The sequence below is a fragment of the Crocuta crocuta genome, unplaced genomic scaffold (assembly GCF_008692635.1).
Source record: "Crocuta crocuta isolate KB4526 unplaced genomic scaffold, BGI_CrCroc_1.0 scaffold138, whole genome shotgun sequence".
NCBI classification, from domain to species: Eukaryota; Metazoa; Chordata; class Mammalia; order Carnivora; family Hyaenidae; genus Crocuta; species Crocuta crocuta.
In genome coordinates, this window is record NW_027532585.1 from 9,415,441 (window position 1) to 9,435,268 (window position 19,828).

Here is a 19,828-nt window from a genome sequence, read left to right on the forward strand (position 1 = left end):
GAGACAGAGTCAGAGTCCAAGAAGGAGAGAAGCAGAGTGAGGGAGACAGAATCTGAAAGAGGCTTCAGGCTCTGAGCTGTCAGCACAGAGCACGACACAGGGCTTGAACTCACAAACTGTGAAATCATGACCTAAGCCAAAGTCGGACACCCAACTGACTGAGCCACCCAGGCATTCCCCCCCACCGCCCCCAGTCTTCTAAATTATGGTATCATTCATCAATCTTGGTTATACAAACGGAAGAGTTTTTCCATTTGGGGAAGGAAGCTGTTGTTTTTTTATCAATTTTATATACTTGTTTATATTTATACACTTGCCCAAAGTTTGAGTATGGCCTTTCTCAGTGCTATTGCTAAGGAGGTTTTTATCCCCTACATGCTTGGAAAAAAAACAACCCATTTGTTATCCTGAGGATGTTTTCTCCTGCTGTTTGCAAGGCATTAGGAACTGTGTCTCTCTCTGCTTTGCTGAGAACACTGAGTGCTCAGAGGGGTGGTTTACCATCTTATTTCAGTGCTTGCTGCAGAGTTGGAGTAAATGCATACATGGTTCTAATGTCTTTTTCCTGAGAAAGTAACCTCCCAATTTCAATCTGAAACATACTACCCCATGGAACAGAATCATCAAATTACAATAGCATCTCAAGTGTGCCAATATTAAAACTTTCTTTCTCAACCCATAGAATTCTTGTATCATTCTTCTCACTTTGGTGTACACCATAATGAAGTTACAAGAGTTCTCATTCTAAGTAAGCAGTCCACAGTGCTTAGGGTTTTTTCTCTGCTGCCCACATTCTAGCCTTATGGTGCCTTCCAGCATTCAGGGATCTCTGTCATAGCTGGGAAAAGAATCCCAGTACTCAAATATCACCTTACATCCCATACTTAATTTTATGTCCCACTCTCAGATTAATTTGTACATTGTAACTATGTAATGGGCTTATATGATCCTAATAAAAAAGGAGGGTATACCAAAGTATAAGGTAGCTTTAGCAAACTTGACAGAGTGTCAGCTCCAATTTGAAAGAAGCTCTGTATACATTTTCTTTCCATCTCTTTCCCTTCCTTTCTTCTCCCTTTCTTGATTTCTTTTACTTCTCTCTTTCTCCTGCCCTTTATGAATGCATTAAAAAATGAGTACAACCCTAAATTTCAAGCAGTTTTGAAAAGTAACAGTTAATGTCTTTTTAGCAGCTGGTCAAGCTTTAGGATTCCTCTTTCACTGTACTGGAGATTTACTGTTAATCTTTGGGCATGTGCTTGTTATTTGGTGCTTTAGAGAAGGATTAGATAATATGGGGAGGAAAGTGTCTGCTTTTCTAAAGGTAGTCACTTCTAAAATTTCCACTGCAGGGGTGCCTGGGTTGGCTCAGTCAGTTGAGCATCCAACTTCAGCTTAGGTCATGAGCTCATGGTCTGTGGGTTTGAGCCTTGTTTTGGGCTCTGGACTGACTGCTCAGAGCCTGGAGCCTGCTTCGGGTCCTGTGTCTTCCTCTCTCTCTGCCCCTACTCACTTGCGCTCTCTCTCTCTCTCTCTCAAAAAAATAATAATTAAACATTAAAAAAATATGTTAAAATTTCCAATGCAGAGTCTTTATTCCAAGTAGAGATTTAGCATCAGTTTGCATGGTGTCGAAGATGAAAGACAATCCAGGTTTGAATCATACCCTGGTGACTTGGGTAGAGCAGCATCATGTTCANGCCCCACTTGCGCTCTCTCTCTCTCACTCTCTCTCTCTCTCAAAAAATAATTAAACATTAAAAAATTTATGTTAAAATTTCCAATGCAGAGTCTTTATTCCAAATAGAGATTTAGCATCAGTTTGCATGGTGTCGAAGATGAAAGACAATCCAGGTTTGAATCATACCCTGGTGACTTGGGTAGAGCAGCATCATGTTCAAGCTTTTGGAAGTACAGGAAGTCTATTTACTAAGTTTAATAGCCATGGCCAGAGTCTTGATATGAACTGTGTTTCACCTCCAAAGAATCCTTTAGAAGCGATGCCCCAAAAGAGGCTGAACCACGTTTCCTCTATTGACTTGCCATGCTGGACCCATGCCTGTGGCACATGGCCCCCTTCACTCTTCTTTGCCTAATGCTCTGAGGCTCAAATGGTCTCAAAACTCATGTGTTTTCAAGTTTTACTTCTGTATTAACTATGAAGCCATGTTATAATCAGAAAGTAAACAACAAACGAAATTATTTTTGAGTATATTCCTCCTCCTGATTATTACTGTTGAAGAGATAGCGCTTACAAAAACTGCAATCATGGTGGGGGGGAAGATGGGCATGGAGGAGGGCACTTGTGGGGATGAGCACTGGGTGTTATATGGAAACCAACTTGACAATAAACTATTTGTAAAAAAAAAAAAACTGCAATCATTATGCACGGTTGTGTACAGATTGCCTTTGTGTCATCTTTAAAATGAAAGTTACATCTTTTGTAAACATGTCACATGCCATTATAAAAGTATACACAATGCCAGAAAAGTACACAAAAAAAGAAAGTAAAAATAATCATGTAAGATTATAGCATCTAGAGAAAATGATTGTTTAATGTTTTCATGAACGATATTGCATCTAAAAAGACATCTTGAAAATGAGGTGTGGTTGGTTTATGGTATGTATCCATGTGTGAGGGGAGAAAGAACAAGAGGGATACAGTGCTGCCATTAAGATTTCCTCCAGTTTGGGGAGCCTGGGTGGCTTAGTNCTCTCTCTCTCTCTCTCTCTCCTAGAAATAAATAAAAATATTTTTTAAAAAAAGATTTTCTCCAGTTAAGAAGCAGCAAAGAAACCACATATTGAGAGGAGAAGAGAGAAAAGTTGAGGAGATAGTGTGTGTGTGTGTGTGTGTGTGTGTGTGTGTGTGTGTGTGTGTTCTCAATGACTGAAACAATCAACAGTGATACACATCTATTACTTGGGTTATTTAGAGAAATACGAAGAGTTCACACAGTTTGCAGCTTATCCCTGGAGATCAGGACTCAGAGACCCCTCGCTCCCAGCCCAGTCTCACTTGTATCTATTCTGGGTTTATCCTTCAGTGCCAAGAAAGCCCATAACCTCCTTTGCAACTCAACCTAGATTCTGGGTGCAAACCACTTGGCCCATGATGGTTCATGGAAATCCATAGAGAGCAAGAAACAGAAACCAGCATATCCATTTGGAATAACAAGTAGTTTTGTTTTGTTTAGCATTTTTTCTCCTTCCCTTCCCCTACAAGGCTCTGTCTGCTAAGTCACAAGGAGCATAATAAACACATCATAGATTTAATCAATTTCAGAGCCTCTGGTCTGTTTGCTGACTAGCTTGAATGTATTGAATTTCCTCAGCGGGCTGGGCGGGGCAACAGTGGCTTATAGCCCCGGATGGATCTTGACTTCTTGCATGAATGTTTCATCCTTTGTGACAAATCCAGTAAAGATTAGTTTTGTAACTCGGCTGAATGGCTTCTTGCCTGCTAGCTGCCCCCAGACAATAGAGTTTTATCACACCAAATCACCATGATAAGAATCATTGCCAATGTTTCCCCTGGCGAAATAAGCTGCTTTTTGACTAAGCTTGCCTTTCAGGGTAAATGGTTAAAGACCTGCGTGTCTCACGTTATAACAAGTGAGCGGATAAATACTTCTATTCAGTAATTTTCTTTGCTGATATAGACACTTGTAAATTCACATAAATGAAGGAGACAGTTTTCATTTGGAACCCCCACTTAGCATCTTGTGTTACTGATGCTTGCCAAATAAAATCAAATACAACCTCTTTGTTTGCTCGGCAAGCAGCTAGATTTGTTGAGTAGGCACCCTCCCACGTTGGCGTTCCTTCCTTGTTACTGGTGCGGGAGTCACTCTGAAGTCAGAACATTTTTAACTCGGGAGCAAGTTGACCTCCTAGGATTGACCTTATAGGATTGCACTCCTTGATTGTAGACAGAACTCTGCCAGAGAGAGACCAGCATTCAGCTGTCTGTGTGTGGTACTCTGCAAAATCCCCTCTACAACTGTAATTTGATTTGAATCAGGAAAGAATAAGAACCACTGACCACCAGGGGAGGAAAGCACTGTAAAAAAGGTATAACCTTTTCATGTTACAGATGGAGAAAGTTGGTCCAAGAGCAGGACCATACCTTGACCAAGGTCACACAGTCCAATCACTTCGATCTAAGTTGGAGGAAAAGAAAAAGTCCATATACCAGTCCTCCAAGAGATGTGACTCTCTCCATCACCCTTTAACATGAGTTCTTTTGGGTTAGGGTATCAGTTTCCACACAGGACCCATGAAAAAGAAAAGGCTGCTTGGGAAGAGAGAAACTTGAATGTCTGGTCCTTCCACTTAAGCAATTAACAAGAGTTTCTTACCTGGGAAATTACCAGTGGCAGCTCAGCCAAAAAAATAATGTGGAACCTCTCTGACTGCTGTTGAAGTTGGATTCATCCCAAACTTCTGAAACTAATGCCAAGAGAATGAACCAAACTCTGGGAGCTATGCCCTTGCCTAGTGCTTCCCTTTGCTTTTCTGGGAGTCTTCTTCCATTCCTGCACCATTTGGCACTTTCGAGCAACCCCCTCCTTTTGGATTTTGTCTGTATAATGATCCCTTAGCCTCCCTAATGACCTGTTTCTGATTTCCTTGTAAATCAGATCTTCCCCTAACTTGTATTTAATTCTGTTCTTGATAAGAGATATTTGGGAGAAACTCAGCAGCTCAGCACCTAGTCAGCCTGGCTTCCAGGTCCATACTGACCTTGTGCCACTTTAATGACACTTACAGTGACCAAGTCTCTGACTGATGGATGGAGAACAATGGGATCATTGCAACTACCTTTAAAAGGGTTCAATCCCAGGGCTCTGCCTCACTCAGGGTTTCCCTCCACAGGAAATTGTGCGACTACAGAACTGGGTGTGCCTGTCTACCTGGCCAAGTCCGCCCTCAGCTTGAAAGACAGATGGCCAAGGTAGATGGAGCTGGAGGAGGCAAGTAGCTGAACAGCCAGGAAGTCCCATGCAGGGAGTTAGAAGACAGGTTTTAATGCCACGTGTCCTTGGCCATCCAAGGCCAGGGAACTCAGAGCATGCTGGGCAACTACCACCGGGAAATAGATCTTTGAAGTCTATGCTGAAGGATATAGGACCCAGAGTTTGCCTTTAGGAAGAGAGTTGTGTGGTCCTTTCCAGCTCTCGCCTCTATTTCTAGGACTAGTAATGAGGCTGATTTATGAGATGCCAATGGCCTGCCATGTAAAAGGCATAGATAAAAGAGAAAACTTTATTTGAAATCAGTCTTTGGCCATCTGATTGTAGCTAAGTATTTCTGTAAACGTGTATTTTCTTTTGGCACTCCTTGTTTCTAGCTCACGCTAGAAGGTTTCATGCTGATAGGAAAGGCCATCTATTTAGAGAGGTTACTCTTATTTGCTTAATGTTAAGAGCTAGATGACTCACTTTGATACACCCTAGAGGTCTGTAGAATTCAGCTGACAATATGACAATCTGGTCACCGGAGGATCTTGAGACAAGACACCGGGTAAGCAAGCAACACAGTCACTTATCCGTTACTGACCTTTCAGTGTGTTTTTTTTATATTTTGTGAAGGATGGAACAAATGCAAAAGAGGTGTCTTAGTCACTTTGCACTGCTGTGGCAAAATATTGTTGGCTGGGTGGGTGGCTTAAACAATAAACATTTTTCACAGCTCTGGAGGCTATAAGTCTAAGATCAAGGTGCAGGCAGACTTAGTGGCTGGTAAGACTCTCCTGCCACCTTCTTGCTGTACATTCAGAGAGAGAGACAAAGATAGAGACAGAGAGAACTCTGGCTTCCTTCCCTGCCTGTAAGGACACTAATCCCATCATAGGTGCTCCACCCCAATGAACTCATTTAAACTTAATTCCCTCCCAATATCATCCCACTGAGGATTAGAGCTTCAACCTATTAACATTCAGTCCATGGCAAGGGGTCCAAAGTTTGACTTCAGAAAGCCTGAGGGAGGTAAGCAGGAAGTAGCTTTTTGAATGCTGAATGCTAGTGGTGCTTTCCAAAGCATCTCATTTCGGATTTGGCCTAATTGAAGAATCAGATCTATTTCTCACATATCAAATATAGTCCTCAGGTGATGATCTATTGCTACACTTAGCAATAGATTACACTGAGTATTAAAGTGGCTTAAAAAATAATCACCTATTGGTTGCGTGTGAGGAAATCAGCTATGGAAAGACAAGGTGAGTCCCTAGGATAACAATTTAGGTTATGCTGCGTTAGACTGCTCTTCTGGTCTCAGGTAGGCTCCCTCTTGTGTCTGAGCTTGATTGGCTATGGCTGATCTTGGATAGCCTCAATAGAATGGCCACCGTGACTGGGGCCTCTCTTCATGTGTCTCTCACATCCCACTAGCAGGCTGGCTCAGGCATGTCCTTATAGAAATTATGGGGAATCAAAGGTGAAAGCAAAAAGAAATTTGCAAGTGCTTTCACAAGTTTCTGCTTGCATTACGTTTGCTACTGTTTCATTGGTCAAGGAAAGAGCCATGGCCAAACCGAGAGTAAGTATATGAGGGCATTTCCAAAGGCATGATACCTGGAGGCTATTAATCAGAACAATTAACAGAGCCATTTACGATAACATGGGAATATACAGCTTGATCTACAGTGATAGTGCCAAATCTTTACCGGTTTTAGGATACTGATGGCATTTAGACAGATTGCACCTGTGAGCAATTTGGTCTCCACTGTACTGAACATTGTTAAGGCTAGGTTTCCCAAGAAAACTTTGTTTCCTGCCCACTCTTTCCTCCTCATATGACTCTAACTGACTTTCAGTCATAGCAGCAGCACCTGATGGCGGGAGCAGCCACTCTATAGTCAGAGCCCAAAGAAAGAGCCCTTTATCACTTCATGTAATGTTAGCTTCCTTTTCTGTGTGTTTGAGGGAGATGAATGTTCAAAGAAGCCTAAGGATGAAGGAAACTTTATTAGTCAGTGTTCTCCTGAGAAACAGAACTAATAGGTATATTTTATATTTATATTTATATATAAGTATATGCTATGTTATATATAACATATAATTATTATATATGTAAATAGATATAAAATCAAAAGAGAGAGAGAATCTATATAACCTTACAATAAATCATTTTATAAAAAGGAATTGATTGGTTTATGTGATTATGGAGTCTAAGAAGTTGCACAAACTGCCATCTGTCAGCTAGATACCCAGGATACCTGGCAATGTAGTTCCAGTCGTAGTCAGAAGGCCCAAGAATCAGGGAAGCTGATGGTGTAAGTGCCAGTCTGAGGGCAGGAGAAGGCCCAGCTCACCAGGAAGCCAAGGAAAGTATATCCATCTCTTTTCCACCTTTTTGTTCTATTCAGGCCCTCACTGGATAGGATGCCCACCCACCTTGGGGAGGGCAAGATGCTTTTTTCAGTACTATTTCAAATGCTATTCTCACCCAGAAACGGCCTCACAGACACACTCAGAAATAATGTCTAACCAAATATCTGGGCACTTCGTGGCCTAATCAAGTTAACACATAAAATCAGCCATCACAGGAATAATAAGTGGAAATTGAAAAGTGAGAACCAGACCACCTTGTAAGTTCCCCCAAGACTCTGTATGTTTGAGACGCTGATTACCAGAGCAGGGAGGGACCTTCAAGATCACACCCCCAGCATCCATTATCTCCATGATGTGTCATGATAAAATATTCAGGGAATCTCAAGTCTTGGGTTTCAGCGTCTTAGAGTTTGCTGCTTATATTTTAGCCTTAATGACATATGCGAGCAAAGTCGGGGCAAGGTGTCTGCGACCACAATATTGAGAAGAGAGTTCATTATACATTCTGACTTATCATTTCTCACTCTCCCTCCCCACTCCATACAGGGACATTTACCCTTGGCATACTTTTAGACACTCCATTCCTAGACCCTTTCCAATTCTTTTTTCCCAATCTAGACAGAGTTGGCTTCATCCTCCTGTCCTAACTTGCTACTCTTCCAACTAGCACAGAGTCTGTTCTGTCTTTTTTCCTTTTACTTGGTCTTCTTCTTCCACTCCCTTCTTGCAAGACTTAGGCTTCACCTCTTTATTCACAGATAATCACCTCTTGGCTAGTACCCCATTTCAAGTAGGTGGTAGAGTGACAGAGTAACATATTTTCGTACATGGTCTTGAGCAAAGAGGATGCAGAGTGGAGAAAGAAAGGAATATTCTTTGTGTATTAGGGATTTGATGTCACTGGAATTCATAAATGCCATGTCAGAAATTATTTAATACATCCCCCATTGCTTTGTGGAATAGAAGCATGAAATTCAGTGATATTTGGTCGATTTCCTAATTGGGCCTGGACCCAAGTCTTCTGACTCTCAGCTCTGAGCTCTTCATCCAGTGATGACAGTTAAAGATGGCAGATGTCTTCTCATCTCTAAAACTGTTCAAGCAAGAGACTTAGCACCATTATATCAAGGAGAGATTTGGATTAATTGGCCCCTGAGGTTCTTTCTAACCCTGAGATTCAGAGACAGTGAATCTAACGCCTCAGTTTACAGATGAAAGGTCTAAGAGACGTTAAACAAATTGTCTCCATCCCATTCTCCTTACAGCTAAAATATAAAACTAGGTGTTCAATCCCTGTTCAGTGTTCTTTCCCGGTACTCTCTGTCTTAGGTGAGTCTCACCTAGAAGAGAACCACTGTGTTGGATTCTTCCCATCTCCTGAATCTCCCATCTCCTGAACCTAAGTGCTACAATGCAGAAGAGAGATCTTGGGCTCCTTGTTTGGATTTGTTGGATTCGTTAAAGTTGTTCCTGGGCCAGAAACCCATTTTTTAATATTTTCTGTAAAGTTGCCCAGAAGCACTGAGCCCTAGTTATTTGGATCATTTAAAGCAATTGATTTTTTTTCTTCATTTTTTTTTCTTGTTCTTTCTCAGTTCTTTCGGAAAACTGAAAATAAAAATGCAAAGAGAAAAGCAGTTTTTGAAAGAATTGAACATTTTGAGTTCCTTTTTCAGATAATGGTTTTCTCATTCCTAAAAACCTTTATATTCTTTAAATAAATGCAACTAAACTTTTCCACCAGATATCCTCAATAGTGACGAAGAGTGAGCCTGTACCTTTGGAGGTCTGGAGATAAACTCTAAGTTCTTCCCACTTACCTTGAAATTTCCTTGAAGCCTTTGTCTTTCTTTAAAAATGAGAATTTTTTGTATTAAATGTATTAAATGAACTCTATGCATATTATTTAAAGCATTTCAAATTATGTACCATGCAGGCACCTGGGTGGCTCAGTCAGTTAAGCATTCAACTTTGGCTCAGGTAATGATCTCTTGGTTTGTGAGTTTGAGCCCAGCATCAGGCCCTGCACTGATGGCTCAGAGCCTAGAGCCTGCTTAAGATTCTGCTTGTGTTTGTCTCACTCTCTCTGCTCCCCCCCCACCCCCACCACCTCACTTGCACTATATCTCTCAAAAATAAATAAATATTAAAAATTTAAAAATAATTTATACACCATGAACTAAACTGGATTCAGCAGAAGGGTGCCGTGTTTATCCTATGACATTATCTGTCACAGCTATACTGCAACCTATCCTTTTCGGCATAGTAGTAAATATTCTTCATTAAAGAAGTATGGCTTTAGGGGCACCTGGGTGGCTCAGCTGGTTAAGTGTTTGACTCTTGGTTTCGGCTCAGGTCATGATCTTGCAGTTTGTGGGATCGAGCCCTGTATTGGTTTCCGCATTAACAGCAAGGAATATGCTTGAGATTCTCTCTCTCTCAAAATAAATAAACAAACTTTAAAAAAAGTATGACTCTACACACCCAGTCAAAATGGATATTGACCTTACCAACTTGTCCCTGAAAACCATAAAATCATCAAAGGATGGATTCAGTAACTGCCAATATTTAATCTCCCTAAAAGATATTAAAACTACCTTCTGCCCCATTAAGAAATAACACCTTCCCCATCGGGGAAATACAAATCAAAACCACACTGAGATACCACCTCACGCCAGTCAGAGTGGCTAAAATGAGCAAATCAGAGAACTCTAGATGCTGGCGAGGATGTGGAGAAACGGGCACCCTCCTACACTGTTGGTGGGAATGTAAACTGGTGCAGCCCCTCTGGAAAACAGTGTGGAGGTTCCTCAGGAAACTAACACTAGAACTCCCCTATGACCCAGCAATAGCACTGCTAGGAATTTACCCAAGGGATACAGAAATGCTGATGCATAGGAGCACATGTACCCCAATGTTCATAGCAGCACTCTCCACAATAGCTAAAACATAGAAAGAGCCTAAGTGTCCATCAACAGATGAATGGATCAAGAAGATGTGGTTGATCTATACCATGGAATACTACATGGCAATGAGAAACAATGAAATCTGGCCATGTGTAGCAACATGGATGGACCTTGAGGGTGTTATGCTGAGCGAAATAAGTCAGGCAGAGAAGGACAAATACCATATGTTTGCACGTATAGGAGGATTAGGAGGAACTTGACGGAGGAACAAGGGGGAGAAGAAGGGCGGAAATGGTGGGGGAAAGGGAGAGAGGCAAACCATGAGAGACTCTTGAATGCTGACAAAAACTGAGGACTGATGGATGTGGGGGGGGAGGGGGGGATGGGCATGGAGGAGGACACTTGTGGGGATGAGCACTGAGTGTTATGTGGAAACTAATTTGACAATAAACTATTTGTAAAAAGAAAAAGAAATAACACCTTCCCCAACATGCACTTTATAGTACAATGTTTTACAATATTAAAAACTAACATTTATTGTTTTATGCATAATCTCACTTCATCCTCACACCCTTATACAGTAGGAGCAGTATTAGCAGCTCTGTTTACAAATGATGATTTGGAGCCACAAAGGGTTCAGTTATTCACCCAAGGTCACAAGGTAAGTAAAGGGCTGGAGGTGGGGGCTGGGATGAGACCCAGGCAGTGTGTTTCAGAACTGCTACACTTTCTGGCTGTATGAGTTTCTTCTAGGTCTTGGCAAATATTTACTCCTCCCATTGATATATCACCCTCCCCAAGAGTGGATGTTCTAGAAGCAAATCCCATGACTTGTGTTCCACAAGACGATTTGTTGTTTCTTGTCTGTCCCTCCCATGAAGACAAAAGCAAAAGAAATCCATGACCATTTTCTTTTTTTTTTTTTTTACAAATAGTTTATTGTCAAATTAGTTTCCACATAACACTCAGTGCTCATCCCCACAAGTGTCCTCCTCCATGCCCATCCCCCCCTCCCCCCCACATCCATCAGTCCTCAGTTTTTGTCAGCATTCAAGAGTCCATGACCATTTTCTGATATCGTTTGGATTTTTAAGAAAAAGGAGGACATTTGTATCAAAAACAAAAAACAAGTCAAACAAAAATGAAAATGTAGTGACTCAGATACTATAGGGAATTAACCCTAAGAAGGATGAGATCAGAGAGAAGCTACAGGGAAAAGACTCAATCATTATGGAAAAGGCTTCTGGAGTGAGAATCTTTCAAGCTGCATTCTATTCTTTCCTTGCTTTTGTGCCGTGCATTGTCTATCTGCCTGAATTCTCTTCTAGTGTTTCTTTAATTCCTTCAGATGCGCAGCCATGTTTCCTGGCTTCTGTCATTGAAGGATGTCTTGGCCACTAGGAACAAAGATGGTGCTATTGCTTTGATCCACTTCTTGCTAGAGGCAACTATCATTTTCCCCAACTCTATACCCTTGAATATAGAAATGTCTGGCACCATAACCCCAGCACCTCAAAAAGGGAGCTTTGGTTCCCTTATCTCTGGATCTCTAACAGTCATGGAACTTCTCATCACCCTACCTTGGTTTCCCTTCATTCAACAGTATTTATTAAACTTCTACTATGTGCAAACCCTGGCTGGAAACTGAAAATAAGATGGTAAGCAGGACAAATATGCTCCTAATGTCTGGAAGAAAGGGAAACCCAGTTAATAAATAATACAAATATATGAAAACTTAAGCTGGCAAGTACACTAAAGAAGATGTGTGTATGACTGCATTTAGCAGGTACACCTAACATTGCCTGAGAGAGTTGGAAAAGACTTCTACAAAAACTGAAAAATGAACAGATGTAAGCTGGGTGAAGGCAGAGGAAGGAGAGGATTCCAGGAAAAAGAACATCACAAAGTACCCTATAGGCCAGAATGCAGAGACCACAAAGAAAGGCAATTTACAATGAGCATGCAGAGTTGGGCAAGATCATGCAGAGTCTTCTGGGTCATATGTATGACTTTATCCTGAAAGCATGGGAAACCGTTAAAGTATTTAGTGGTGGGGGAGAACTGAGTGTCTCATGTAAACAGAGTTATGGTCTGAAAAGATTACTCTGGTCTCAGTGGGAGAATGAATTAGAAGGAGGGCAATAGGGGATTAAGGGAGATCAATTAAGAGGCAACTAAAGATGTTCAGGCAAAAAGACATAGATTGATTATTGACATTGGAGTTAGAGATAAATGGTAGATTAGAAAGATATTGGAATATAAATTTCATAGGAATTGTTGATAGATTGATATGGAGGAGTAAAGAATGACCTCTACTTCCTGGTTCGCATAACTGGATAAATTGTAGTGTCATTCAGTGATACAACAAACATCAGAAGAAGGCCAGGTTTGGGGATGAAAATCATGTTCAGTTTAAAGCCATTTTGTAATTTGGAGCAACTTTGAGTTTAAAATAAAGGCATTAGGTAGACAGTCAGATAGACAGGTCTCCAGTTTAGGAGAGAACCCTGAATCAGAGGGGTAAATTTGAGAGTCATCAGCATAGAGAAAATAATTAGAACCATAAACAAGGAGATTACCTAAAATGCATTGGAGTCAGATTGGGATCAGATTAGAGTGGATGGAAGATTGGCCGAGAGATAAGGAAATAAAGACAGCAGACATAGACAAAAGTTTTGAAAAGTTTGACTGAAAAGCATATGGGAGACAGGATGACAGCTAGAACAATATGTTGAGTCTTTCCCCTATGTTGGCCTTAGCTACCATTCTTACCACTTGACTTCTAATAGTTCCTTGCCTTCTTCAGCCCAGACTCCTGTGTGTGTGTGTGTGTGTGTGTGTGTGTTCATGCGTGCATGCACAGGCATGTGCTCCTGTTAGGATCTTTACTCACCTTCTCCTCTCTGTGTTCCTGGCCATACTTCCAGGTGACTGCCGTTCATGGTCCCCACCTCACTCATGACCCCTTTCCCACTGGCCTTGTTACTGGATCCCACGATACCAGATCGGCAAGTTTGGTAAAAATTATTATGTGCGTGCCTTGAGTGGACGGAGAAGAGGGAACAGTTGGGTTGATCCCAGATTCTTGACCTTTCTGTCATCAGTTGAATTCCAGTGGAATATGCTTGAAATCATAGCCTTCACTGTAATGACAGAAGGCATTTACTGAGTCATTGCTATGTGCCAAGGGCTGTGCTAAGTGTTTCACACAGATCTTATCTCTTAATCTTCACACCTATAAGGTAAGTGCTATTATCAGCATCCCCATTTTACAGAAAAAAAGCCTCAGGGACAAGACTTAGAGATGTGAAGTGGTTTGCTGAACACCACACAGAGCTGGAAGTGGTAGGGACGGTGTGTCCACTCGGACAAGCTCTAGAACTCAGGCTTGTCACCACCCTGTTCTACTTCCTCTCCATTCTCCCATCTCAGAGCACTTAGATGGATTATCTTCCTTAGGGCTTTGAAATAGCTACATCCCTGTGTCCAATCACAAAAGAAACAAGGACCCATGAGATTTCTGAGAATTTTGATTTGTAGCTGGGTAGAGGGAATGATATTTAGTGGAAAGGGTGCTGAATTCAGAACTGGATTCCATTTTGACTGCCTATTGCTAGCCATGTGGTCCCGGGGAACTTAATTCACATTTCTGAGAGTCAATTTCCCATTGGTTCATTGGAAATAATGCTCAATGAGTGCTGAAAATAAGGAAGGTATTTTCATATCCATTGCCTCATCAAACTGTTACTTCCCCCACAATTCCATGTGAGGTAGTTATATCAGAATTCCCATTTTACAGTTGAGTAAATGAGTCTTATTGAAGTAAATACATGATACGTTTCTCTGGACATAACCCCTACCTGTCTCCAAGGCCAGTCCCTCATTCCCGCCTGCAGAATCCACCAAACCAGTTCCCAACCATGACCCTCTGGGAAGCTTTCATGCTCTCAATCCTCCTAGCCACCTCTTTCATCTCTTCAGTCAACGGGTAATAACTGAGTTCCCACTCTGTGCAAGCCCCTGTATCACTGTGGGGAAAAGGGACTTTCTCAACACCTTTTGAAGCTGGTATGATGGACAGCTTGGTAGAGCTGTCATCTTTTTAGGGAGGTTGAGTCCCTCCTGCTACATCCACTCCATCTCAGTGTAGCCTATTTTTATGTGTATGTCTGCTAGGTCTCCCGCAGAAGGGAAAGGAAGAGGATGTGGCAGTGGATGTGTATCAGGGAAGGATCATTAGTCCATGCTAATGCCGTCTGCATAGAGATGGCCCACGCACTGCTCAGTGGGCCCGGGGTCCTTGGTGTTCGCTCAAGGCATCCAGCTGGCCAGAACCTCCACTCCATGGGCAGAATGAGTCTGATGATTATAGTTATAAGAGGCTGTTAGCAAATGTGGTCATTAAAAATCAGACCCAAGCAAGCACAACTTCCAAATTGTAAGAAAACAAGGGCTGTTTCTTATGGCGACATTATTTCAACCTGGGAAAGCACTGTCATGACCACAGGCAACCATCACCCTTAGAAAAGTATTTGTCCTTAGATATTCACATGTTAGTTCCTTTTTGAGGCCCTGGATAAAGAGAGCTTTCTTTCCTCTTCACGGTGGGGGGTGAGGGCAGGAGTCTACTGGAAAGAGCTTCTACTCCTGGCTAGGAGCCTTGATGCAGTATCCCCTTCACCACTCAGCTGCTGCTGACTTTGATCAGCTTTCCTCACTTCTCTGCACTGATGTTGCTAACAACTGATGTTGCTTCCCTGTCTTTCCTGACATCCTTCAAAACCAACTGCAGGAAGAAATGTGGGGGGTTATTTGTCCCTTTTCAGGTTTCTAATCGCACAAATTCCATATGACAGTACATCTCAGCTGAAACCCTAAAGCAATTTTAAAGATTTCTCAGTAAGATTAGAATACATGCCTCGTTCGTGTCTATATTCTTACATAAATCACCATGACATTTTGAAAAGCATCTTTAACTCTGACAGCACTCTCTCATTAATGACTTAAGAATGTTAAAGTTCACATCAGTGCCAAGCCTTTAAAATTAATGCGGTTTAACTTTAAACAAGTATAGGTCAAAATAACCTAAAAACAATTGATGGGGGCTAAGTGCTGATTCTGTTTTCTCCTATAGGCTAACCTTTCTGGATATTTAAGAATTAGTAGGAATTGCAGTCAAGTAAAGATGATATCAGCAGTAAAGGACAACTACCCCACATGCCCACTCTTCCCTTGCCAGAGAATCAATGGTTTGCCATTGAAGTCTTTGGATGGTATTCAAAAGTCTTCAGCCTAGAACAGCAATCTATCTCCAAGAGAGCTTCATGGTTTGCCCTCTTTGTTTTTCACTCCGACCTTAATATGTACATGCATACACAATACTTTAACCTGGATTTGGTAGCTTCTTACCCTTACCTTCCTTTTTCTCCCTTTTCTGTGCTTCTATTTTCTTCATTCTTTTCCTCCTTCCTTTATATTATGGCAGATTTTACTTGATGTTCATCCTATACAGCAGATACCTGAAAAGACTAATAGCTGATTCCACTAAAAATATCCCTTTGTGCATGTGTATGTATACATGTATTTGATGTTGCCTTTTCAGTATTCCAGTGTTCCAATGATTCTCCTTTATGAATGGCACATGAAGAGTTCTTTATACTAGCCAAGCTACAATTTAGGATTCTACCTGAAGGTTGATGTCATCCCTTTTGGTAAAGATTATTCTTGTTCTTTAGAGCAAGGTTCCTGGTCTGCTTTCTTGGTGTGGAGCTATATGGTAGGCACCGCATCACTCCTTCCACCACATCCCATATTTTTTCTTGCATAGTTTTCCTCTTAATCTTCTCTCTTAGGTCGGTGGACATAGGCTGGGTATCATTTTGACACCCCAGGCCACTGTTATTAAGCAGACAGAGAAGTGATGGGTGGTTGGTCGAAATCCTACATGTTGGAGCTGTTGGAAATACTGTTTCATCAATTAAGTTATCAGATGTTCTCAAAAAAAATATGTGCAGACCCAAAGAGCTTTACACCATGTCCACACGATCCATCTTTCTGTCTTTTAATGATATGCTTTGGCCCCTCTTCTATACGTATTTGGAGATTTTTTGATAGCCAGGAAAGACCTACCAGCTTGAAAACGTCCCAGGTCCCAATAACAAATGCAGAAACTTTGTGCAAAGGTTTCAGGGACTCCGTTTGCAGGACATTCGCTCATGTCTAAGAGAATTGTGTCCTCTCTGTTCTTCTCTGACCCCTTTGTCCCAGCAAAGTGAGGATATTATGCATTTTCAAATTTGAAAATTCTGAAATGTGTTACAGAGTTGTCTGGAAAGCCATTGCCTTATCCTCCCCTACAAACCATCCCAATATATGCCAGAAATCAGGTCCCTGTCTAACATGATTGTTGAAAGAAACCAGCCTGGAAAATTTTTACCTGTAGTCTTGACATGCTCATTTGTGCTATTAAGATCTCAGCTTAAATATCACTTTTTCAGAAAAGCTTTCCTGACCCTCCTTCCTTTCTTTTTACCTCCCTCCCTCTCTCTCTCTCTCTCTCTCTCTCTCTCTCACACACACACACACACACACACACACACACACACACAGGAAAGATGATACTATGAGAGCAAGGACATTTTCTGCTTTATTTGCTGTTGAATTTCCAGCACTGCATCAATTAGCTCTTCCTGTATAACAAACCATCTCTGAAACTTAGTGACCTAAAACAACAAACTATTTATTTATTTGCTTATGGTTCTATGGGGCAATAATTTAGAAGGGACTCCGGTGAGACCATTTTTCTCTGCTTATCATGGTGTCAGCTGGGTTCATTTATGCATTTGCTGTCAGCTTATGGTCACTGTCCACTCATAGACCTGGGGGTTGGCTGATTGTCAGCAAGACCAATGAGATAACTGTGCTCTTCATCTGGTAGACAAGCCTGGACTCTTTCATATGATGGTGGTCACAGGGTTCCCAAGAGCAACCAGAGAGGGTAAACTCTAATGACCAAGCACTTTTCAAGGCCCTGGTTGAGGGCACCTGGGTAGCTCAGTTGGTTAAGTGTCTGACTTCAGCTCAGGTCATGATCTCACTGTTCACAGGTTCCAGCCCCATGTCGGGCTCTGTGCTGACATCCCAGAGCCTGCTTCAGATTCTGTGTCCCCCTCTCTCTCTTTGCCCCTTCTCTGTTCATGTTCACTCACTCGCTCTCACTCGCTCTCTCTCTCTCTCTCTCAAAAATAAATAAACATTAAAAAAAGAATGTTCAAGACCCTGATTGTATCATACATGCTAATATCCCCATTGACCAAAAAAGGTCACATGTCCAAGTCCAGATTAAAGGGTGGAAAAATACACTCTTTCTTTTCATTGAAGAAGCCTCAAAGCAGCATTGTAAAGGGCCTACAGGATGGGAAAGCAGACACAAAGATGGGAGAAATGTATGACTATTTCCACAATTTATAACAAATACATGGTGCATAGTGGGCACTCAGTAAATACTCGTTGAGTAAATGAGTGAATGAGCAAATGAAAAATGAACTATTGAAATCTATCAGGTATAATCTCAAGTCCCCACATGAGTTCTAGTTCCTGATACTAAGGATCATGTCCATCAGGTCATGGTTTCTGCCCTTAAAGAGTTCATGAGCTAAAGCAATCTAAAGTTCTGCTAGAATTTATCCTCTGGGGTGTATGCATATAGGAGTTCCTATATCCACAGTGGTGGATACACTTCAAAGAGAAAGGCATCTGTGCCTTGGACCACATCGCCAGAGGCACAAACCTGCCAGTATGAGAGATTAATGACCATGAATTCAAAGTCAGATGCCAATGGGGCAGGTTTGGTGTTTTTTTTTGTTGTTTTTTTTTTTAATCTGCAGTAATTTGTATTTATGTCCTTAAAGCCATCCATTTGTATATATACAGAATAGAAATTCAAATGAGAGGAATCCCTCTATGTTACAACAAGCCTGTCATCTCCACCATCTTCCCACATCTCATAGTTGAAGACTCGTGGTAGATCAGGTCAGTTTAAAACACATGCCATGCTGCCACCCAACAAAGATGTGGGACATTTGGATAAACAAAGAGACCAACTGGGGAAAGCCTTTCACTGCTTATCATTTCAAAATTCTTCCCCTCTGTCTCCCCATTCAAATCTTTTTTCCTCTCTTACATGGAAACCTTGATGATACCTGCCTCCTTTCCAGATCCTGATAAAAATGATCTTCAGACAAGCCCCATTTACCTCTTAATTGGCTTCCACAGGTGGACCCTTATGTGCAGGTTTTAGGGACCCCTTTTCCCAGTCCTACTGAGACAACACAAGCAGATCGCTAGAAAGCAAAGGATCCACTTTGTTGCCTGAAGCTGCATAACAGGGTGTGGCTTAGACATGTAGCAGTGGAGGCTTCTGATATTCCACCCCAAGAATTAGACTCCCCACCTGGTTGCAAACTGTCCTGAACAGGACTCACTCTAAACATTAAAATCAGAATGAGCAAACCAGAGTTCTAGTTTCCAAAAGAAAGAAGAGAGAGGTTAAACCAAGAACTCGCATCTTTTCTGAAGACTACCCTTTCTTCGTCGTCGTCGTCTCCTCCTCCTCCTCCTCCTCCTCCTCCTCCTCCTCCTCCTTCTTCTAATAGAGAGAAGCTAGGATAAGAGTGGAGAATTAAGAGAAAGAGGTCAAAGAGGTTTCCCTCATCCCAACACCTTGAACCCATTGTTTCTTTTCTTTTTTTTTTTTTTAATATTTTTTATTTATTTCTAGGAGAGAGAGAGAGAGAGAGACAGCGTGAGCAGGGGAGGGTCAGAGAGAGAGGGAGTCACAGACGGAAAGAGCTGGCAGTCAGCACAGAGCCCGACGCGGGGCTCGAACCCACGAACCGTGAGATCATGACCTAAGCGAAAGTCGGACGCTTAACCGACTAAGCCACCCAGGCGTCCCATTGTATATTTTCTAAGGTTTACCTTGGAAGATCCAGGTTATTAATCCCTAGTTCCCCAGAATAAATGCTGAGACTGCTTAAATATCTTCAGCCACACCAAGCATACCCATACTTGTGTTGAGTGTCATTGTCTTAGGTTTGGGTCTCAGAAAATCTTTGAGGCTTTCTTGTACTGCATTATCTGAATTGTTCCTTTATATGTTGTTCAAGTCTTTCTCCTTCCAGGCTGCAGCAGAGAGTGAAGAGGGCAAGAAACCCCGGGCTGGCTGACATCATTTTTGCCTGCAACCACTGAATATTCCAGTTGTGTTTTGAACCATGGACTTTATCTGGCTGACGTCCTTAGCTAGACCGATCAGTCAAGCCAGGATTTATAGAGACGCTCCTCGGCCAGAAGTGAGATACAAGCACATAGAAGTGTTGCTAAATTGGTAGGGATGGCTTTCATCAGGCTCCCCTGTGCTGTGTGATTTATTATGATAGGGGGACAGACATGCCCATCCCCCATCTCACTCACTAAACTGACAAGGATATTTCCAAGAGGTAGTAAATATTAACATTTTAAAGCAAAATCATTACCTTGTTATCTTAAATGTATCCAGAGGAATCTAAATACTTTAGCAATGTGGTA